General features: G+C 42.7%; 1 pseudogene; it reads left to right on the top strand.

The window, feature by feature from the left end:
- Positions 1-6,245: 6,245 nt before the first annotated feature.
- Positions 6,246-24,499, top strand: part of LOC108705834 — an 82,875-nt pseudogene continuing 64,621 nt past the window's right edge.

The raw sequence follows: 24,499 nt of genomic DNA on the forward strand, positions 1-24,499 counted from the left end.
TTTGTGCTTCTACTGAACCTGTTGAACTGGAACCATTCAAATGCTCCGATTGGCTGCCCACCTGCCTTAAATTACATAATACATAATTTGCCCCACCCTGGAAATTTTCCAAGGGAGTCCCATGTTAGGGGTGCCCTGGAATAGAAAAGCATACAGTCCAGTTTATACTAGTGGGATAAAGTACATTGCTGGGGTAGGGACTGTACATTGAATTTCAGGGACAATAGTGGGTTGGGACCAACCAAGGGGGACTGCAGGGACAGACTAACGATAAACCCCAACTCACAAAGGTGAGACTAAAGAAGAACAGCTATAGCTACATCTATAATGAGCAGCATGGCAACTCCTACAGCAAAGGGATAAGCTAACCTTACTATTGCAAGCGCATATTATAGAGGGGGAAATACAGGACCAGTACCTTTGTCCAGAGGATCCCAAATGAGAAGATGTTATTAATCTCTGGCAGGGGGTCACTCAAGGTCTTCTTTCTTCTTTGTCTTCTCTCTCTCTTCTTCTTTTGCTGTCTCTCTCACAATCGCTTTCTCTCTCAAATCGGTCTCTCGCAAATCACTCGGAATATTTCACTTTTTGGGGAGAAATAAGAGATTGTGAGCAGGAGCATAATGGGGGCTGTGGACCCTGACACTTCTAGAGCCCCAGATGCCCTAAATGGCAGTCAGCTCTTCTACACTATGATTAAAATTAGTATGCCAATGCATAAACTACAGATCCCATAATGCACTCACTATAAGGCTGCAATTGGAAGTGAGGGAGCCTGACTGCTGTTGCATGTGCTATTTAGCTAACAAAAATATTGGGCAATCAGGATGTAGGCTTTTATCACTGGCATGTGGAAAGGGCCTTCATCATCTCCCATGATGCACTATAAGGGTTGACCATAAGAGGAAGGTAGCATTTGTATTGCTTATAATGTCATGATCAGGGTGGGCTTGTAACAGCACTACAGATCCCATCATGCTCTATGAATCATTGGTTATATTAATACAGGGGTCATCTCCATATTCCTATTGGTTTCCCTTTCCCCCTGCATGTACCTAATGTGCCTGCTTCCCATAACCAGCTGTGTTCTGATCAGTGCCCCTGCACCCTTAATGCCAGGAATCCTAAGGGGAGACATTTATTCTTCTGATTTGTGCTGCGTGTCTTTCTACTTAAGCCTCTCTGAACTGTCACCCACTCTAGTGCTGAGGCCACTGACTGTTGTTAGGATGAGTGCGATGGAAATGCGATGGATGAGTCCGTTGGAAAATGACAGTTGGCAAATGACCGTTGGCATTTACAGCAGAGGCAGAAAAAATTGTCTAATGCTTCAAATGCAACAACAAGTAAACCAAACACCCATTGCCTTAGAACTATATGTTTTTATGGTCTCACTCCCATTAGAGATGGCATATGGGGAGATTTTAGACACCCACATGTATTAGTTGATTGGGGGTCAGGGCTGCCATCAGAAACCCATTTTCAGGTGATACCCTGTATAAGTGTAATATCTAGGTATCTTTATCCACTTAATTCTGAGTTTATTTGAATATATGTTCAGTGCCTCTCAACAGGCTGCAGTCCCCGTGTACAATTGCAGAAATTTCAAATGTTTAGAAAGTAATACCCAGAGAGCACAATGTTTCTTATACAAGCATAGTGTATTTATTGCAGGAATGTAATGCCAAGTTGCCTTAAATTACCCCCCTATTCCTGCTTGCCATTTGGAACAGTTTCATGACAAGCAGCTCCCCAGGCAATTAGTGTGGTAGGCAGTGGGGCAATTTTGGGAGCGATAGCCCCACTACCCAAGCTACTATAAATGATGGGTGACAAAACACCCAAAATTGCCCTTTGTATCATCTAAATATGCCCCCCTGTTTCACGTTTATGGTTCTGCTGTACTCACCTCTGAATCCAGAAATGAAATAACGGTCATGTGTACCTGAGCTGTTAAATCACCTTCCTTGCAGCTTTCAGCCAATCAGAGCTAAGCTGGGAGTGATGTCACCGAGACAAGGCATGATATCCCAGTAACTGACAGCCAATCACATACATATCAAACTTGCACATTCTAAAACAACACTAATAAACTATAAACATAAGCAGCTTTAGAACCAGGGCCCCCGTCAGATTGCCAGGGACCCCTGACTGGACCCCTCTGTCCCTATTTAATGACGGCCCTGCTTAAATCTCTGTCTGTAACTGAACTACAGCTCAGCTACTAGTTATCATGGGAACTGCTGGGTACTTTATCAATGGCTAGAGACATACAGAGATCTCTGAGGCAGTAACGGGGCCCCCACTGAGGGGGTACAGGGGGTTCTGCATTTAGCATAGGAAGTGTAACTTTAGTACCAAATGTCACATATAAAACAGAAAGTTTGATCCTGCTGTGGCACTTCCACATATTCCTGCACTAGCAGGGAGGATGCTGGTAGTTGTATGCTCCAGTATCTGAAATAAAAAAAATTTCTATCATATTCATGCATACCAGCTTAGTTATTACCACATTTGACTTTACATGTCTAGGCTGTGCTCTTACATATGTTGTTAGGGTCGGGCTGGGGGTCCGGGGCCCATCGGGATTACTGTCTCAGGGCCCTGCCCCAGCCGTACCCCCCCAGTGTTAGCAGCTGTCAGTGAGCTTTTGAGAGACACATAGGTACAGAGGTTTTTTTGCTCATAGTGAAAGCTGCAGGGGTCTGTTCTGAAGCACTCACTGAAGCACTTAGTTAATCATGGCCAGAGAGAGTCGCTGACTAAAGGTGGCCGTACACTATTAGAGGTCGCCAAACGAGCAGATCTTAAAGGAAAACTATACCCCCCAAACAATGTAGGTCTCTATTAAAAGATACTGAGTAAAACAGCTCATGTGTAAAACCCTGCTTCATGTAAATGAACCATTATCATAATAATATACTTTTTTAGTAGTATGTGCCATTGGGTAATCATAAATAGAAAATTGCCATTTTAAAAAATAAGGGCCGCCCCCTGAGATCGTAAGATTCACTGTGCACACATACAAACCACATGTAAGGTCACATGAGCCAATTAACAGACAGAGTTCTGCCTTTTGCTTCCTCACTTCTTCCTGTTACAGTTAGTCTTGTAGTATTTCTGGTCAGGTGATCTCTGAGGCAGCACAGATAGAGTCACGAAATGGTGGTTCAAGGCAAGATATGTAAAAGGAAAATATTTATGTAAATATATATTCCAGTTTGGTAAGATTCTTTAATATGTCATTCAATTTGATATAAACTATCTGTTGCTTAAGTATTCATTTTGGGGGTATAGTTTTCCTTTAACCCGATATGCCCACTAACGGCTGGGCGATATCAGGTTAATACGAACATTCGGCCCTGGGGCCAAACAATCAGATTACAATGCTGTGAATGAGCGCTGACGGGTCACAGGACCGTATCAACTAGCTGATGCGGTCCTGGGTCGAATAAAAAAATCAAACTTGCTCGATCTATATCTGCCCGATTTCTGGCCTGATATCGATAGGGGGGACCCGTTGGGAGCCCCCACACATGGGCAAATAATCTGCCGAATCAGTCTAAAGGACCCATATCAGAATCTTTAATCTGGCCGTGTTTGGCCACCTTAACTCAGAGTTGGAGAGCTGAAAAGCAGGAAGTTGGGTACTATTCTGTTCTACATCCAATCACTCCAGCCTTTATACATTACATTTTTGGCTAACTATATTGAAAACATTTTTTTATTTTGCACAGTCTATCTATTTACCCAGTGTTTTAATTTTACACTGAACTGTTCATTTAATATATATGCTCACAATTTTACCCCCAAAGCTGTCTGAAGGAAAAGAAACAGACATTTGAACTGCAGATACTTAAAAAAAAAAAAATAGCTTAGGTGCCTTAGGTCATCTGCGTGAAGCTGACTTCTGGTTCGGCACACAGAGGAATTCAAGCAGCCGTCACCTTTTCACATTCTGTTATGAAGCACTTTGGAAGTCAGATTGAAGCTCAAGATTTAAAACGAAAACCAAAGGGGAGACTAAGGCTGATTTATATAGCAGTTTGTGGGGAAATAAGTGTTAAGATAACTTGGTGTTACTGGTCCTTTAAAAAGGTTTAGGGGCAATGATCCTCTCCTTAAAGGGGAAGGAAACCTAGTCGGCGCAAACCTCCCACCCCCCCTCCCGTTTGTTGCCCACCCTCCCTCCTCCCCCCTGGCCTACCCGTCCCGCTGGGCAAATGCCCCTAACTTGTTACGTACCCTTCTGCGCAGGTCCAGTCCAGGGAGTTCACAGACAACATCTTCTTCCACGCGATCTTCTTCCTGCTTTGAACGGCGCATGCGCAGTAGGATCATTTCGCCGGTACGATCTACTGCGCATGCGCCTGACTTTTGGCGCATGCGCAGTAGATCCGTACCGGCGAAATGATCCTACTGCGCATGCGCCAAAACGCCATTCACAGCAGGAAGAAGATCGCGTGGAAGAAGATGTCGTCTGTGAACTCCCTGGACTGGAGCTGCGCATTACGCGGGACAGTCAGTGGCGGAACTACTGGGGGAGCAGGGGGTGCGAGCGGGCCAGGGCCCGCACCCCCTCAGGGCCCCCCGGCAGTCCGTTCGCCGCTGAAAATGCGGACGTACGGAGGGGGGTGGGGCCCGGCTGCGCGTCACGCACCAGGCCCCGCCCCCCTCTAGGATCGCAACTGGGGACATTCCCGATTTTGCCTGCCTGTCCCGCCATCCCGGATAGTGACTGAAGATGTCCCGCGACCTGCCCGACGTTTCCACCGTACTTCCTGGTTGTGACGTCCGAAGTCTCGCGAGAGCATATGCTGCAGCTCAGCCGGCGCCGCCATCTTTATTTTACCGACGTGGGTCACTGAGAGCTGCAGAACCCGCTCCAGACAGCCCCACTCACACTCTTTGGTGGAACAGGCCCTTTCTCCTCTGAGCAGCAAGGGCTGGCTGAGAGAGGAGAATGGAGAGCAGGCAGAGAACGGGCAGGCAGAGCGCATAGGAGAAAGAAATGCGGGGCTGGCTGAGATCAGAGGAGAAGGCGGGGGCAGAGAGCAGAGTCAAGCATGGACATGGAACGAAGGGAGGGTGAGATATTGAGCAGTAAGCACGTCGGACACAGAAGGTAGGGCTAAGCAACTAACACGGACACAAAAGGGGGGCTGACAGCAACAAGCAGTGACACAGAAGGAGGGCTGACAGCAACAAGCAGTGACACAGGAGGGCTGACAGTAACAAGCAGTGGCACAGAAGGAGGGCTGACAGCAACAAGCAGTGACACAGAAGGAGGGCTGACAGCAACAAGCAGTGACACAGAAGGAGGGCTGACAGCAACAAACAGAGACACAGAAGGGGGGCTGCCAGCAACCAACAGGGACACAGAAGGGGGGCTGACAGCAACAAGCAGTGACACAGAAGGGGGGCTGATAGCAACAACCAGGGACACAGATGGCGGGCTGAGCTGAGCAACAAGCAGGGACACGGAAGGAGGGCTGACAGTAACAAGCAGTGACACAGAAGGGGGGCTGACAGCAACAAGCAGTGACACAGAAGGGGGGCTGACAGCAACAAGCAGTGACACAGAAAGGGGGCTGACAGCAACAAGCACTGAGGGGAAGGGAGGGCTGAGCAGCAAACATGGAGGGAAAGGGAGTGTGTTTAAACTTTCATAACCAGCCAAATTTTGTAAACTTAATATGGTAATTAGGAGGTGTGGTCAAAAAATGGGCGTGACCAAAACATTTTTCTTGTTCTGAAATGTTGGGAGGTATGGGAACTAGTCGCTACCGCCCTGGAACATCTACATGCGGCGTTTGAGTGACGTAATGGAGGGACGTTCGCGTGTGCGCTTTCGCAGTGCATGATGGGAGGAGTTGTTTTTGACGCGAAAAACTTAGGCAGCCATCTTGCGGGACACAAGCGAACAGGAAGAGGTGGTAGAAGGGCTGTGTACGGATTGATATAAGGCCTACTGGAAAGGAAGGATAGACATTTCGGAAATTGCTGAGTCTCAGCGTTTTTACCCAACGCTTCATTGGCAAAAATTTACATCCTCAAGACCCCCCCCCGATCCTGGGTCGGGTGGCTGTTCCCACTGGGTTTGCTTCGCCACGGCAGTCGACCGGGGCGACCGGCGGGGCGGGGGGGACAGTTTGATATCAAACAGCGTTGGTTTTAACATTACACGCCACTGCCGAAGTATAAAGAGAAAAGACGGCTTGTTGTGTGATAGCACTGACAGAACCATGGAGGCGGAGAGAGGGGAACATATTAAAGGTACTGACTCACTGTCTAGTTCTCCTCTAACTAGCCATAAACATTCTTTAATGTTGGAATAGTGTTGTGTTTTCCTGTTCTTCTGCATTTCGCACTAGGTCAAGCTATATTATGAAAAATCGATGTGGGCAAGGGCTTAACGTGGGCGCGTGCTTGTAGATATCTGGCTTGGTGCAGTACTCTGCAGTACTGATTGAATGCAGCTCATTGTGTAACCAATGCCAACCCACGCAGGCGTCCTGGAAAAAAACGAAACAATAACAGGCCCGAAGGCACGACTAGTCAGGCATTTGGGGGGCCTAGAGCACTTGTGGTGACTTTTTTTTATTTCATTCAAGACCTAATTTGTTGCCCAACGTTTTGCAATAACATTTCCCATTTCTTGCCCATAACTTACAAAATCCATATACAGCTATGGGACCTGTTATCTAGAATGCTCGGGACCTGGTGGTTTCTTGATGACTGATCTTTCTGTATCAGGATCTTATCTCTGTATTTGGATCTTATCTACTATAAAATCATGCAAATGTTTAATAAACCCAGTAGGCTGGTTTTGCTTCCAGTAAGGATTACATACCTTTGTGTGTGCGTGTGTGTGTATATATATATATATATATATATATATATATATATATATATATATATATATATATATGTATATATATATGTGTATATATATATATATATATATATATATATATATATATATATATATATGTATATGTGTATATATATATATATATATATATGTGTATATATATATATATATATATATGTGTATATATATATGTGTATATATATATATATATATATATATATATAGTGAATAAAGTACCCCCTCTTGTAAAATATAAGGATATTATAAGTTACCGAGGAGTTTCATGACCATATAAAAACACGAGGCTGAAGGACTTTTTATACAGGTCATGGAACTCCGAGGTAACTTATAATATCCTCATATTTTACAAGAGGGGGTACTTTATTTATTATAATACAAAATTTCAGTAAGTGACAGAAATGACATCAGAACTCACCGTTTATAACTGATGACATCAGAACTGACCGCTTTTAAGGATATAATTTACAAGATATTCATGGCTTTTGTGTGTGTGTGTGTGTGTATATATAACAGGACAGCTCCCACCTTCAATTAAAGCTACCTTGTAGCTGCCCCTGTGCCCGGAGTGGAATGCAAATACAAAGAGAACAAAAAACCAGCACCAGGGGTCTTTGCAGTGAAAAAACTTGTATTGTTACATAGTATGTATAACCAACGTTTCGGTCCCCCTTGATAAATAATAATAATGATTTTGTTCTATATATATATATAAAAACCAACTGTGCTCTTTCTCAAGGAATCTTTATCTGAGCACAGTTGGTGTTTGAATAGTTGGATTTTTTTCAATAAATCTTGATTTTTTCACAAGTATTCCCGTTGAGTGCAGTACTATGTCACTTTATTTACCAGCACCCGGGCAAGTTGCTTTAGGGTGTGCTCTATATATAGAGATATAGAGATATAGATGTATTTAGTACTTTTTACTAGGCTTTCTCACTTCATGAATTATTCGGCCAGATGACTAGCGAAACATCTTCAAGGGGGAAAAAAAGTCGATTTGATTTGACTTATTACTATAGATATCCATGATCTGGGTGAATGAGAACCTTCACAGACATAGATCACACAGGATGTTTTGTTACCCCCTGGAAATCGTGCTCATACACTGAAATTGCCTGCTCTGGGTCTCTCGAATTATGCAAAAAGAATGCAAATTCATACTAATAAGGGAGTTGTTGAGCAGGTAACTTAGATGCTTTTCAAGTCAGGTATTTTACAGCGCTGCAAAATATGTTGGCACTCTATAAATACATAATAATAATGTATTGTCTCCAACAGGGAGCATAACTTCCTGCAGGCAACCACCCTAGTGTGCCATTGCTTTAAAGGGGAAGGAAACCTAGTCGGCGCAAACCCCCCACCCTCCCCCCTGGCCTACCCGTCCCGCTGGGCAAATGCCCCTAACTTGTTACTTACCCTTCTGCGCAGGTCCAGTCCAGGGAGTTCACAGACGACATCTTCTTCCACGCGATCTTCTTCCTGCTGTGAACGGCGTTTTGGCGCATGCGCAGTAGGATCATTTCGCCGGTACGGATCTACTGCGCATGCGGCAAAAGTCACACGCATGCGCAGTAGATTGTACTGGCAAAATGATCCTACTGCGCATGCGCCATTCAAAGCAGGAAGAAGATCGCGTGGAAGAAGATGTCGACTGTGAACTCCCTGGACTGGACCTGCGCAGAAGGGTAAGTAACAAGTTAGGGGCTTTTGCCCAGCGGGACGGGTAGGCCAGGGGGGAGGAGGGAGGGTGGGCAACACACAGGAGGGGGGTTGGGGGGTTTGCGCCGACTAGGTTTCCTTCCCCTTTAAGTTGAATCCTAGAGCATCACCGATGGATGTTCTGTGAAGCTCCAATAATGTAATGTGACCATTATTCAGTAAATTTATGATGTAGTTTACGAAATTCATCTTATGAACCTAAAATGAAGCCTTAATAAAATAAATCCAATCACTGTCAAGTGCTATGTTATACTTGCAATTGCTGTCCCGTCAGTTATGACATTAAGTTGCCAGATCAGCAATGACTACATTGGGGTTGTGTGAATATGGGATTTTCTTTTCATTTAAAAGTTTTTTCAACTGTCATCACCTGCGGCTTTCTTAAGGTATAACTGGGTGTTAAGTTTAATTTTCCTTTATCCTGTTAAACTCCACAATCTCCTGTGTGCAACTTAATTTTAATGTTTTTGTGCATTGGGTAATTAATTCTCTCTAGAAGATGGACATCTGTGCTTGTCAGGTTAAGCACATGTAGTTACAGAGAGAAGTCTTGTATCCATCGGTCATTTTGTGATTTATTTATTTATTTATTTATTTTTTACTTATTTAGGCTCACACTTAACACATTATACCACTGCCCAGTAAATGGGACCCTCTTGTTTAATATTTATAGTATTAACATATGAAATGCTAGTGAATGTATTGAATCGAGAAACACTTGGTAACACAAATAGAAAACTTTATTATTGAATTAGGTTAAAATAATTTTATGAAGCATTATGTTCCAAAGAGCTATTACCTTTTGTCTCACATAGGCCCCTGTGACTTTTTTTGTGACTATATACACCATTTTGGTCAGCTTCTGGCTTCAAAGCAATCCACCTGCCACTGCACATAGGATGGATTTCAGCCTGGTTATGCGTGTGTGCAGTGACCGCTGAATCCTGTTACTACACAAGTTTGTCAGAAGCTGGCTGATTCGGCTAAGCTGAATCATGTTGCCGTTGTAAGAATGTATGTGTGAGGGGCCTAGAGGCTACATGCATATAATTGTATGTTATCATTTTATTTCAATCCAACCTGTAAACACATGAAGTACTTCATAATTTAGGTACCTGTATTTCATAATTGATGTTCTTTATTGAAAAAGTACTGCTTTAGCGTTTTCATTTATGCAACTCTACTGCTATGTTGTCTGTTTGTGCTGGTTGTAATAATAAAAGAAATGTGGGCATATTGGTCATACCTGTTTGCTTTTGAATTTGAGCTGCATGCTAAGTATCAATTGTAAACTCACTAGACAGTTATGTTCCATGTGCCCCCCCGCTTAAAGGGGAAACTAAACCTAAAATAGAATATTCTAGAAATGCTGTATTTTGTATACTGAACATAGACATAAATATTCTTAAATTACTGCGTCAGACCAGAGGTTAAGTATAATAAAATTATTGATTTTTGATTCAAAAGTTGTCCTAATGGGGGCCATTTTATAGCTTTGCTAGGCCATTCAAATGCCGGTGGGCATGCGTGTGCTCTGGGCTACTGTTGGGAGGCTTGGGAATTGTCGAAAATGATCAAAAGTCAAATAAAATCTCCCACAAAAGCTGATACATCAGGACTGATTAATAATCAGAAAATGCAGATTGCACTAGTTCTTGTTTTGCCATGTTATCTAATGTGGAGTTTTTTTGTATTATCTAAAAAAAAAAAAAAAACTTTTTCCCGACACTCTAGAGCCAACTGTGTAATTAATATGCATAATAATCCTCCAATGAGAATACCAGCTGTATACATTAGGTTCTTTGTTCCTGAACTGGAAGCTTTAAGCACAGTTTCCCAGCACTGAACAAGTCTGTCCTTTATCACCATGTCTGATTCCAGTGTCATATAATAACCTAAAAAATGGCACAATAATATATGTAAGATAAGAGCAAGATGGCTGGCATAGTACTGGGAATCTAATCATAATTCCTACTGGTTAATTATCTTGCATCCATAAAGTTTTTCTTCAACTTCTATATAGCACTGGGGGGATTCAGAAAATACACCCTGATGGGTTTCTTAAATGATACTGACCAGATACATCCCCAGGACATATAAACACAGGTGTATCATGGTTACAGGTACATATAAACCAGTGCTGCCCTGTTATATGCATTGATTACTGCATTCCATAAAATATACTGAGCTGCTAATCAATAACTAAATCAGTTGCATATCAGAAATATAACAATTCCATACAACTGAATAAAGTAGTCCTTTTTCTTTAAATCTTAATGCAAATAAAACCTAATAACCCCCCAGCTCAATACTGTGATACACAATGGATACACTTAGCTTACTTGCACTGTTCATTAGACATGGGGAGATGACAAGGTGCATATTCAAATTAGTATATAGAGAAACATTTGTAAAGGGGACATTTCTTCCCAGATGAACTGTTTTGCATAAGCAAAATGACTAAAATATTGGTCACAGTTTGTGTTCTCCCTATAGTAAAAAGGCTGTTCATGAACCCACTTTCAGTTATGTTAGACGTCCGGTCACTCAAGCCTTTATAGATTACATGTTTGACTAACTATATAAGAAACACTTTTTATTTTGCAAAGCCTATCTATTTACCAAGTTTTTTTTATTTTTTTTTATATACACCAAACATTTCTCTTAAGGATCCTATCATAGCAGTTTCACCTTGCAGTGTTAAGTTTCTGTGTGGCAACTTACCATTCTATCAACATAAATGCCAGAGTTGAGTTGCCAAGCAGTTTTTAGATTTAAAATGCTGCTCCATGTCTTAATATATTGTATCATATACTCCTATTAAAACTTATTTATTTGTTTCAGAAGGTGAAGTGAATGTTTTGGATGATATTTTAACTGAAGCACCAGATCAAGATGATGAATTATACAACACTGCAAGTGAACAAGATGTGAATGAAAAAAAAGGTACCATATGTCTTCTGTTTGGTAACTAGCATTATACTTATAATTGTTCTTTGTAAGCCTTTGTGCTCATGCCACACATGCATTGCCTCTACTTACCTCCGCCTGAATAATATTTATGGGCTGAGATAAGCAGATGTGCTGAAATTAGCTCTACATTTGGAGAAAAAAAAAGTTAGACTACACGGCTGAACAGTAGTCTGCCATTCTTTCAAATGCATTGCTGATTTCGGAACAGCTGCTTGTCTCCACCTCATTTATATTCATTGTGCGGAGACAATCTGAGGGAATGCATGTTCATTATGATTGATGCTAGCATGCACTTAATGTCTGTCAAGGTAATCAAACTGATTTCTTTTTTTTTTTTTTTTGCAAGTCTTTTAAAGCAATGAAAATATAATGTAGTGTTTTGTTGCACTAGTAGAACTGGTGTGTTTGCTTTAGAAACACTACTATAGTTTATGTAAACAAGCTACTGTGTAGCCATGGGGGCAGCCATTGAAAGCTGAAAAAGAAAAGTCGCAGGATACACAGCATATAACAGATAAGCTCTGTGGTATACAATGGGATTCTTCTGAACTTCTCAGATACTGTGTATCCTGTGCTTGAATGGCTGCCCATGGCTACACAGCAGTTTATTTATATAAATTATAGTTGTGTTTCTGAAGCAAACTTGTCAGTTTTTCCAATGCAGGGCACCAGTACATGATATTGGCTTTCCTTTAAATCACAAATTTTTTGGTGTTACTGTTCCTTTTTGGTGAACAGTTCAGTGTAAAAATAAAAACTGGGTAAATGGATAGAATGAGCTAAATAAAAATATTTCTAATATAGTTAGCCAAAAATGTAATCTATAAAGGCTGGAGTGAGTGGATGTTCAGCGCTGTAACTCTGAGTTAGTCAGTGACTTAAAAGGAACAGTTCAGTGTAAAAATAAAATCCGGATAAATAGGCTGTGCAAAATAAACATGTTTCTATTATAGTTACGCAAAAATGTTATGTATAAAGGCTGGAGTGACTGGATGTCTAATATTATAGCCAGAATCCAACTTCCTGCTTTTCTGCTCTCGAACTCTGAATTAGTCAGCGACTTGAAGGAGGGCCACATGGGACATAATTGTTCAGTGAATTTGCAATTGATCCTCCACTTTTAGCCCAGATTCAAAAGCAACAGTTATGGCCCATGTGCCCTCCCCTCAAGTCACTGATTAGTTACTGTTTGGTCGCCAAGGTAACCAGTCAGTGGAAACCAAGAGAGCTGAACAGCAGGAAGTAGTGTTCTGTTATGTTCGACATCCATTTATAGATTACATTTTTGGCTAACTAACTATATTGGTAACTTTTTTTTTTATTTTGTACAGCTGACCTATCTAGCCAGTTTTTATTTGTTTACTGAACAATTTCCATAAATTGAGCACGCACAAGCAGAGCTGCTGGTTCGGCCCTTCAGATAGTTGGCAGCTTATCCACAGATATATGGACCGTTCTTGGGAGGGATCTGGCAGATATAAAAAATTGCGTTTCACAAAGGGCCTATTTTGATTTGTTGGTCCCTTGGCCAAACAGATCAACCCAATTTTATTCAGCTTCAGGTAAAGATCCGCTCATTGTCAGGTCATTGTCAGGCTGGCAGGTGAAATGGATATTAATGGGGAAGTATTGCAAAAGTGAAAATTGAATATAAGAACCAGCTTACTGAAAAAAGGAACTTTATAAAAAATCTTCTGTTCAGCATCTGTTGCTTTTCATTCTCTCTTCATGCAGGAGTCTGTGATTGACTGATTTAATAGTCTTTGGAAGTGCTTCTTTTGCCTAGAAGATTTATTAGAGCTCACTCTTTTACAGTCACCAGAAATCCTGTCTCTATGGGCAAGATTTGTGCCTGACAGTTATTCGTTTTAGATTTTGTTTATACTGGAGTCAATTATTTAAGTTAGCTTATAAAAATATGCTAGGAAAGGAAGTCCCCCAAAAGATATTACATCTGTCAATTAAAGTCATTCACCTAACTCCTGCATGAAGCAAGAATGAATAGGTGATAGCGAAGACTGACTAGAATATTTCAGAAACAAAGAATAAAGTTTCTTATTTCAGTATAATTAAACTTATGTTTAATAATTTTTGCCATGGTTTAATGTGTTTTGCCAGTTAAATTGACTTTAACACCTAAATGCATCTAAGGCCAATAGGATTTTCGGTACATGAATAAACTCCAAAACCAGATTTGTATATAATGCGTATTGCGTGTTATTTTCCCGACACAAATAAAAATAAGTAGCACTAAATGTATTAAACTAATTTGCAATATGTGAATTTTTTTATGAAGGTTCCAAAAGAAAAAGTGACAGAATTGAAATTACTGAAAATAAGAGACAAAAGCAGTCTTCACATATGAGCAGACAACCTCCTCAAAGAGTAGCATCTGGGGCTAACAAGAAGATAATCAGCACCAAAGGGAAACCAGTTACAGAATACAAAGGTGATGACTTTCATAGGCAAGACCAGAAGAGAAGGTCAGATGGTGATAGAAGGATAAACTCTTCTAGCGGCACTGCAAGAGACAATTATAAAGGTCTACAAGATAAAATCAGTTTGAGAAAGAGAGAATCAGACAGGTGACCCAAATCCATTACACCTGATTTGGTTTCTGAGGTGAGACATATTTTCTGAATGCCCATTATAAGACACAAAACAATTTTGGGGGGAACAGTGCATTCTGCTCATTTAGACTGCGAAATGAAACATGGTTGTACCGTATATCAGACTTAAAGTGATACTGACACTAAAAAATGAATTTCTGCATATGAATGTACATTAAATGTTACCTATAGGTCATGGTGATCATTTTTTGCTGAGAGGTTTGTTTTTGTATATAATTGTTAGTTGAAGTTCCTAAGCCTGACTCTCTGACACTCTGACTTTGCCAACCAGACTATCCCATCTCAGCCTGTTAGTTACAGTTTCTAATGCTAACGGACTCCTGCTGCACAAATATGGCAGCCCCCTCATACAGGAACATGGGGGATCAGACAGGTGATGTAAAAACATCATGCAAATACTTTATGGCAAAGTTAGAAGTAGCTTGCAAAGCCAATATTATAATAGATGTAAAAAAAAGTTTAATTTCAGGTGTCAGTATCTCTTTAAGAAAGTGTGTATTTGTCCAAGCTTCCCCAGTACTACCTTCTGACTTTAACACTGCAACATGCAGAACTGTGTGGTAAAACATACTATTTGCATTTATATGATAATTGGCCAGGATGACAGATCCAGCACTCCTGGAACCTGTGGGGAATCATGCTATCCTGCAAGTGACAAAGCTAAGCTTCCAGTATTGTATACAGTAATGGCAGAAAAGTTATTTTTGCTTGCAAAATATCACCTTCTGCACAGGTGACATATCAAATTCCTTCATATTAAAAGCACTGTGAATTGCTATCTGTTTTAAGTGAAATTCATGAAAATGTGAGGAGGATAAAAGCAGATCCACTCTCATTTACATCTCGATGTGTCTGCTCTGAAAATTACAGCTTCTGCTTGAGTGCAGGTACACGAAGCATAGATCAGCCAGAAAATTCCTGCTTTTCACATTCTTCGGGCCATTCTAAGTGCACCTGCACTAAGTGGGAAATTTCATGTGCCCTTGTCCTAAGGGATGTGCATGCTATAAAACGCATATCATTGTCCTGTTAGCCACATACATTATTATTTATATAGCCCCATTGTGCCTCACAGTAGTTGACAAAGTAAAGGAATACAAGTAGGGATGCACCGAATCCACTATTTTGGTTTCTGCCGAACCCCCGAATCCTTTGTGAAAGATTTGGGCGATTACCCAACCTGAAACCTAATTTGCTTATTCAAATTAGGGGTGTGAAAGGGACAACATTTTTTACTTCCTTGTTTTGTGACAAGCTTCCCTCCCCACTCCTAATTTGCATATGCAAATTCGGTTCAGCTGGGCAGAAGGATTCAGCCGAATCCTGCTGAAGAAGACCGAATCCCGAACCGAATCCTTGATTCGGTGCATCCCTAAATACAAGTTTAAGACATAATGGTTTGCATATGCAGACAAACATTTTACCTGAATATATGCACAGTAAAAATTGCATATTAGGAGACAATAGGGAGAAGGAGATATTTTTAATAAAGGGTATTTGGTCTGGATCATGAGTTTATATCTAGAATCACCAACATCACCTTTAGGCCTCCTGTTCCTTTTAAGGAAGGTAATAAATAGTTGGAAGAGTACAATTAAACGAGTAATGACAAAAAAGTACAAAAGATGACAACATGCTTTACAGCAGGGGTGCCCAAAAGGTACATGACAATGTCAACAAACAGCTTGTCTAAATCACCCTGCTATTTAATTATTTTAATTCAGATATTTATTATGTTATGGTTACATAAGAAATAGTAATTTGTTAAATATTCATTTTCTCATAAATCATTTATATCAAAGGTATAAATCAATATTTAAGTAATGGAGCAGAATGGTAAAGCTTTTATGGATGTAGATCATAATGGAAAATCATGACTAAAAGTAGACCTTGCATTAGTAAAGTATGGGCACTCCTGCTTTACAGCAACTTTTTTTTCCACCTATAAGTACTTACCGTATATACTCGAGTATAAACTGAGTTTTTCAGCATCCAAAATGTGCTGAAAAAGTCTACCTCGGCTTATACTCGGGTCAGTGGGCAGTAGCTGATTGCATTTACTTTTAATCATTCCTATACCAACAGTTCGCTTGGGGAGAGACTGCAATATCATACAGCACCCTCTGTTGGTTATATGAAAGAATAACAGTGTGCCCTCTGTTGGTTATATGAAAGAATAACAGTGACTGCAATATCACACAGCGCCATCTGTTGGTTATATGAAAGAATAACTGACTGCAATATCACACAGCGCCCTCTGTTGGTTATATGAAAGAATAACAGTGACTGCAATATTACACAGCGCCCTCTGTTGGTTATATGAAAGAATAACAGTGCCCCCTCTGTTGGTTTTATGAAAGAATAACAGTGCGCCCTCTGTTGGTTATATGAAAGAATAACAGTGATTGCAATATCACACAGCACCCTCTGTTGGTTATATGAAAGAATAACAGTGATTGCAATATTACACAGCGCCCTCTGTTGGTTATACGAAAGATTAACAGTGATGGCAATATCACACAGCACCCTCTGCACATGGTAGTGGGACAGGGGGACAATGCACACAGTAATCCGTTTGGCAATTCTCTGTCACCATCAACTTTGCAAAGAAGTCCGGTTGATTGCTGGGGGGGTCGATTTGGCGGAATGTGCGCTGCTGGGAGACAGGGCTGTAGTTGTGTCTAGGCTTATACTAGAGTCAATACGTTTTCCCAGTTTTCGTTGGTAAAATTAGGTACCTCGGCTTATACTCAGGTAGGCTTATACTCAAGTATATACAGTAATTCAATTTTAAGCATTGCTTTTATTTAGCAACCATGCATTGATTTGAATAAGAGACTGGAATATGAATAGGAGAGAGTCTGAATAGAAGGATCAGTAAATAAAAAGTAACAATAATACATCTGTAGCCTTACAGTGCGTTTTTTTTAGAAGGGAGTCAGCGACACCAATTTGAAAGCTGCAAAGAATCAGAAGAAAAAGACAAATAACTATAAAACTATAAAAAATAATGTAAACCAATTGAAAAGTTGCTTAGAATTGGTTGTTCTATAACACAATAAAAGTTACTTCAAAGGTGAACCACCCCTTTAACATCGAAGACATAGTCTCCACCATAGAACCAGCAAAGAATATCTTTAAGAAACAAAAGAAAAGCTTGTGTCTTTCCTGGATACGAACTAGACAAAATTATTGTCTCAATGGAAAACCCCCTGACCACAGGGTACAAGTTTCCAGTTGTTTTTCAAAGGCATACCCCTTTCCACAGGAGTGTATCAATCTTTGGTCGTCACCTCAAATGGTCGACCCACCGGTTTCCAGGCTATCCAGGAATACCACTATCCCAATAACCAAATGACTGGAAGACTTCTGCAAGGCTACCTTTACAGCATCTGGTACAGCCTTCAGACTGATATGCGCCATAGCCCGGATGGCAAAGGCCATGGAAGTCTGTTTGGAACAACCAGCACAGCTTCTCGGGTCGGAGGACCATTCTACGGATAATCTCTCACATATAGCAAATGCTACAGCCTACATCTGTGACACGGCCCTGGACGCAGCAAAATTGGTCACCCAAGCTTCAGCATAATCCATAGCTGCCTGTTGGTTCCTATGGTTAATGGTCAGCGGCATCAAAGAGGTCCATAGTCAGTCTCCTCTTCCATGGAAAACTACTCTTCAGGGCTGAACTTGACAAGATAATATCCGAGGCTATCGGCAGCAAGAGCACCCTACTTCCACAGGCCAGAACTAAGAGAACCCCTTTCAAACGATGACCCTTTTTTTGTCCCTTCCGTCAGGGACGGGACAAAGCCACAGACAGACAAAACCAACTCTAACTTCCGTTCTTGTTACCGGGTGCCAGTTGATCTTCCTCCAAAGGACCAGCCAAATCCTCCCAGGAGGAGTCCAACACGGCATGAAAACATAACCACCCCAAAGGGATTCCCTTAGGAATCTCAAATCCTTTCGAGAGGTGTGGAAAGGCAAAGTAAGGGACCAGTGGGTCCTTCGGGTGGTGTCACAAGGATTTTTGATAGACTTCACACAATGCCCACCCCACAGATTCTTCATATCATGACTGCCCAAGTAGAACCCCAAAAGAGCAAAATTCCTCACAGTCATCTAAGACCTCGCGTCGGCAGGAACTATTCAACCGGCTCCTCAGGCATACCTAGGAAAAGGATATTTCCCAAGCCACCCATGGCAGCTCATCACCAACATGAGTATTCCCCGCCCCTCAGGTCACTGGACAGGAAAGGGTTAACTCCCAACCCTATAACATCCGCTCTGCACCGCCCCCACCTTGTCTTTTTCCTGTCCAGGTCACTTGTGTAGCTTACCGCTTCCAGGGTCTCTCTGCTCTCTCTGCCCTGATGCCTCCCATATGCTCCCCGGAGGGGATCGCGGTGGAGAAGGACCAATGGCTGGGTCACATTCCACCTGTCAGGCCCACAGTTAAACTGGCCGTGTTGTTTGGTGGCGAAGTGCGGATCCTCTGAAAACCGCTTCTAACAGACGCAGGAAGTATGTAATTTTCCTCCCAGAGCCAGGCAATCTTGCGTTCCACCAGCCGGATGTACGCGTCGTTCCGGTCGCACGTCGTTCTGGTCGCGCGTCGTTCCGGTCGCGCGTCATTCCGGTCGCGCGTTATTTCTGACGCGACGGGTGCGTGCGCCGGCGTCTTGACGTCACGACGCGCGCCGAAATTGGAAGTGGAGCGTGGTGTGTCGGTGAGCATGGAGAAAGATAGATTCTTCATATTTTGGACGCAAGGGTGCTTACTATTGCCTGTCTCATAGGTTACAGACAAGATGGATCAGTCTGGCTCTGGGAGAGGAGTGCAGCCAAAAGTTTCTAGGTAAGCGAATGATAACGGAGTTATTGTTTGGGGAGAGAGTGGAGGCTGATGGTGCTTGTTTCTTTCCTGTTTAGCCTCTCTGCCGCTACTGAAGCACAGAAGGTGGAAAGTCAACAAGCAAGAAAGCAGTCGGTTGCTGAACAACCTTTAACGGCTGAGCCTCAAACTTCTTCACCACCCCAATTGGATGCCTTAGTGTCCCTAATTAAGCAAGCAGTGGTGCAAGGGGTGCAGGAAGCATCTTCCTCAAGCAGGAGGCCTAAGAGGTCTCGGGAAATGCTGTATGAGTCCATTTCGGACATTTCAGAAGATGAATATTATGATCCTGCGGATGTTCAGTCGGATTTATCAGAGGAAGGAGAAATTTTCTCTGAGGATGAGTCCGCCTTTGATGCCTCGACAATAGAGGGTCTAGTGAAGGCAGTTAGGAAGACATTAAGTCTAACTGAAGAGACACCAAAGAGTTCTTCGGCAGACAAGTTGTTTCCGTCCGTGAAGAAACGTTCCTCTACCTTTCCGGTTCATGGTTCAATTAAAGAGCTTATTAGCTCAGAGTGGAAAAAGACGGAAAAGAGAGTGGTTATTCAAGGTAAATTTGCAAAGAAATACCCTGTGGATGAGCCTAATGCAAAGTTGTGGGATAATCCACCTAAGGTTGATGCGGCAGTGGTTCGCTTGGCTCGGAAGACTACCCTACCGGTTGACGATGCGGGTGCATTTAGAGATCCGATGGAAAAGCGGATGGAGTTGGATCTGAAGAAAGCATTTGTCTCTGCCGGGGCATCTTGCAGGCCTGCGGTTGCACTAACTTCAACTTCTAGGGCGATGAAGATCTGGGTAAATAATCTAGAAGATGCCATTTCTTCAAATGTCAAGAGATCAGTCCTGCGAGATATGTTATCTGATCTAAAAATAGCTACTGATTTTATGGCAGAAGCTTCCATCGATTTAGTCAGGTTGGCAGCGAGGTCAATGGCTCTTTCAGTAGCATCAAGGAGAGCACTATGGCTGAAGTCCTGGTCAGCAGACACTGCCTCTAAAGCCAATTTGTGTCAATTGCCTTTTGAAGGGGACAGATTGTTCGGTGAAAGTCTGGATTCAATTATTAAAAAGGTGTCTGGTGGGAAAAGTGTTTTTCTTCCACAGGAGAGAAAATTCAGACGTCATGGGCCAAGAGCTGAGTCGCCAAAAAATAGGAATTTTCGGAACTCAAGGCAGTACAGGCCTGGGAGGTCTCAAGGCAGACAGTCTCCATGGAGACCTTCTAGAGGGGAGCCACGACAACCGGCAAAGAAGGCAACTGGTTTTGGCTCTTCCTCAAACAGAACACAATGAGATCAGGCCGGCTCGAACCTGTGCAGTAGGAGCGCGTCTGGCACTCTTCGAGGAGGTTTGGGCCGAGAATATTCGGGATCGTTGGGTTCTAGAGATTATAAAGGAAGGTTATCATCTCGAATTTTCCAGGGTCCCAAGATACGATGTGTATCGAGTTTCTTTGGTGCCGAAGGTTCAAGGTGCAAAGGAAGTAGTTCAAGAATACATGGATCAGTTGCTAGAAACCGGTGCTGTAGAACCAGTACCTCGGGAGCAACAGAGGAGAGGGTTTTACTCCAAACTCTTTCTAGTAAGAAAATCCTCAGGGGCGTTCAGACCTGTGCTGGATCTTCGACCCCTAAATCAATTTATACGTTGCAGGAAATTCAAAATGGAGTCCCTGACATCCATAGTTGCAGCAATTCCGCCTCGAGCATGGTTGGTAAATCTGGATCTCAAGGACGCATACTTCCATGTTCCAGTGTACGGTCCACACAGAAAATACCTGCGGTTTGTGTTTCGGGAACAACACGTGCAGTTCTCTTGCCTCCCGTTTGGCCTGTCCACGTCTCCAAGGACATTTTCAAAGGTCTTAGTAACAGTAATAGCTTTCCTGAGAGTGAAGGAGGTCCCAGCCTTCCATTATCTGGACGATATCCTTCTGGTGTCCAACTCAGAAGAAGAAGCTGTAAAAAACAGAGACGAAGCGGTTGGAATTCTGCAACATTTCGGTTGGGTAATAAACTGGCAGAAAAGTCATCTGGTGCCAACTCAGAAGATAGTCTTCTTAGGAGCCAGTTTGGACACTCTTCAAGGGATAGTGTCTTTTCCAGAACAGAAGGTCTCATACATCATGGACCGAGTGAGGTCCTTTCAACAACTCACCAGCGTGTCAGTCAAAGATTGCATGTCAATTCTGGGTCTATTTTCCTCCACCATTCAGATGGTACGTTGGGCAAGGTGGCACATGAGACCCCTTCAAATATGTTTTCTGGGTTCAGGGTCGACCAATCCCGTAAATTTGAAGAGACTCCTTCATATTCCAAAACAGGTGATGGCGAGCCTAGACTGGTGGTTGATTCCGAGGAATCTAACCAGAGGAATGCCGTTAACAGAACCAGAATACGTCACGATTACAACAGACACCTCTCAAACAGGCTGGGGAGCCATGTTAGACAATCTGTCAGCCCAAGGGCAGTGGGAAGTCTCTCATCTTCCTTCCAATGTATTGGAGTTGAGGGCAATAAGGATGGCTCTATTAGCCTTCTCGGAGAGGATAACACACAGGTGGGTGAAAATCCGGTCAGACAATGCCATGGCGGTGGCTTATGTACACAGACAAGGAGGCACCAAGAGTGTGCAGTTAATACAAGAGCTGTCAACTATCATGTCATGGGCAGAATCAAACCTCAGAGGTTTAGTAGCCTTTTTTGTGCCAGGCAAAATGAATGTGCAGGCGGATTTCCTAAGCAGAAATGCCTTGGAGCCAGGAGAGTGGTCCCTGAATCCCGCTGTGTTCCAGACCATTACCCAGAGATTTGGCAATCCAGAGATAGACCTCATGGCCTCGGATCACAACCACAAGTGCAGGAGGTTCTTCTCAAGGTACCCATCCCGGATGTCCAGTGGGGTAGATGCCCTAAATCAGAACTGGAGATGGATGTTCGGTTATGTCTTTCCACCCTTTCCATTAATTTGGAGGGTATTGAAGAAAATAGACAAAGAAGGGACACAGGTGATTGCAATAGTTCCATTCTGGCCCAGGCGTCCCTGGTTTCCACTTTTGAGGCAGATGTCAGTGGAGCCTCCAATGAAACTATCAATTGTGAAAGATCTGCTGATGCAGGGCCCAGTTCCATTTCAGGAGGTGTTCCACCTGTCGTTGAGGGCATGGAAGTTGAAAGGCAGAGGTTATCAGGTATGGGCCTCAAGAAAGATCTGATAGAATTGTTGTTGAAATCTAGAAAGCACTCAACGTCAAGTCAGTATTATCGTGTCTGGTCCTGTTTTGTTAAGTTTGCGGAAGATAAGGGATTTGATCCCAGATGTCCTGGGGCATCGGAATTGGTGCAGTTTCTCTTTGCTGGGTACCAGAGGAAGCTTAGTGTCAGCACTTTGAGAGGACAAGTTTCAGCACTGTCGGCATTAACTGAAAAACCATGGGCTGAGGATCCGTTGGTCATTCGCCTGTTCAATGCACTCAAAAGAGTGTGTCCAGTGAGACGACTAGGGATGCCTCCATGGGATTTGCCTTTGGTCCTAAAGGTTTTGATGGCAGCTCCGTTTGAACCTTTGGAAAAGGCTTCGGATTGGCATGTTACTCTGAAAGCTTTATTTCTGGTGGCGATCACTTCAGCCTGCAGAGTAGGGGAAATTCATTCTCTTTCGGCGAAGGAACCTGATACGGTTTTGTTCCCTGACAAGGTGGTCTTGAGACCAGCGTTTGAATTTCTTCCGAAGGTTGTATCACAATTTCACATGAATTTGGAGATAACTTTACCCTCCTTTTGTCCGGATCCCAAAACAGAGCGTGAACAACAGTGGCATACGTTGGATCTAGTTCGAATAATATCTCATTATCTGACCCGTACACAGTCGTGGAGGAAGTCAGAGAGACTGTTTGTCATTCCGAGTGGTCCTAGAAGAGGTTGTGCTCCGTCTAAAGCGACTATTAGTCGATGGATCGTTGAATGCATAGTGTTCGCTTATCACAAAACAGGCAGAGAGGTACCTAGAGACTTGAAGGCTCACTCTACTCGAGCATTGGCTGCTTCCTGGGCGGCGGAAGCCAGAGCGCCGCCAGACGTAATTTGCAAGGCTGCAAGATGGTCCTCCTTGCATACATTTATAAAACATTATAAGTTAAATGTTTTTCTTTCCCAAGAGGCTAAATTTGGGAGAAAGGTTTTGCAAGCTGTATTGCATTCATAATAAATATTAAGCATCAGTTGTTGTCCCTCCCTTCTTTTTGGCTTTGGAAATTCTCATGTTGGTGATGAGCTGCCATGGGTGGCTTGGGAAATAGAGAAATTTTATTACTTACCGTAATTTCTATTTCCAAGTCACCTACCATGGCAGCACTCACCAACTTCCCTCCCTTCTGAAGCTAGGAAACATAGACAAGGTGGGGGCGGTGCAGAGCGGATGTTATAGGGTTGGGAGTTAACCCTTTCCTGTCCAGTGACCTGAGGGGCGGGGAATACTCATGTTGGTGAGTGCTGCCATGGTAGGTGACTTGGAAATAGAAATTACGGTAAGTAATAAAATTTCTCTATTTTATTCGAACCTTTTCATGATCCCCAAAAAGGTTGGCTCCTTAAGGCTCCTTCTAGACTTAAAAACCCTCAATCCTTTCATCAGACAATCGTAATAGACGTCAAAACACGTACCTCCGTGTACCGCTTTACCCGGGACATCACAGATTCCTCAGATTTTACGTGGACAGAAACCACTGGCAATTTTCTAGCACTCCCATTCCCACTCCGGGCACCTTCACCAAGGTAATGGCAGCAGCACTAGAGGTGCTCAGGCTCAAGGGAATAACCGTTATTCCCAATTTGGATGATCTTCTTGTCAAAGGCCGGTCAGCAAAAATAGCCAACTAGCATACCTCTCAAGTACTCCAGACTTTCATTTTTTTGGTGTTACTGTTCCTTTAAAGCGAAGTCCATATAGCCTCTGAGCAGAATGGGGGCCATAAAGATCCACCACAGGGCCACATCTGGCCTGCGGGCCTCCAGATAGACAGTTCAGCCTTACAGTACAACAAAGACTGCTGGTGGAGGAAAATAGAGATTTGTTTGTACAGTGGACTTCTCAACTCACTGGTGTTTGTATTAACCGGCTCCTAAGATCCAAGCAGTTGGAAGGGCTGTATTTTTAGTTTCTTTGTCCTGTTTACTTCAAGAAATCACTAACGCTCTGATATTTATGTAAAGTGTACCGATAACCTAACATTTTTCTCCCACTTGCAGTAAAACTTCTATTATAAATACCCCCCATCTTTCAGTATCCCCCTCGAACTCTTACACTGGGGCAAGATTTTGTGGATTTCTGCCTGTGGAGAAACACAAGCCGAGAATCTGCTCCTGAATCTGATTTCCTTAA

This window comes from Xenopus laevis, chromosome 1S, assembly GCF_017654675.1.
Source record: "Xenopus laevis strain J_2021 chromosome 1S, Xenopus_laevis_v10.1, whole genome shotgun sequence".
NCBI lineage: Eukaryota > Metazoa > Chordata > Amphibia > Anura > Pipidae > Xenopus > Xenopus laevis.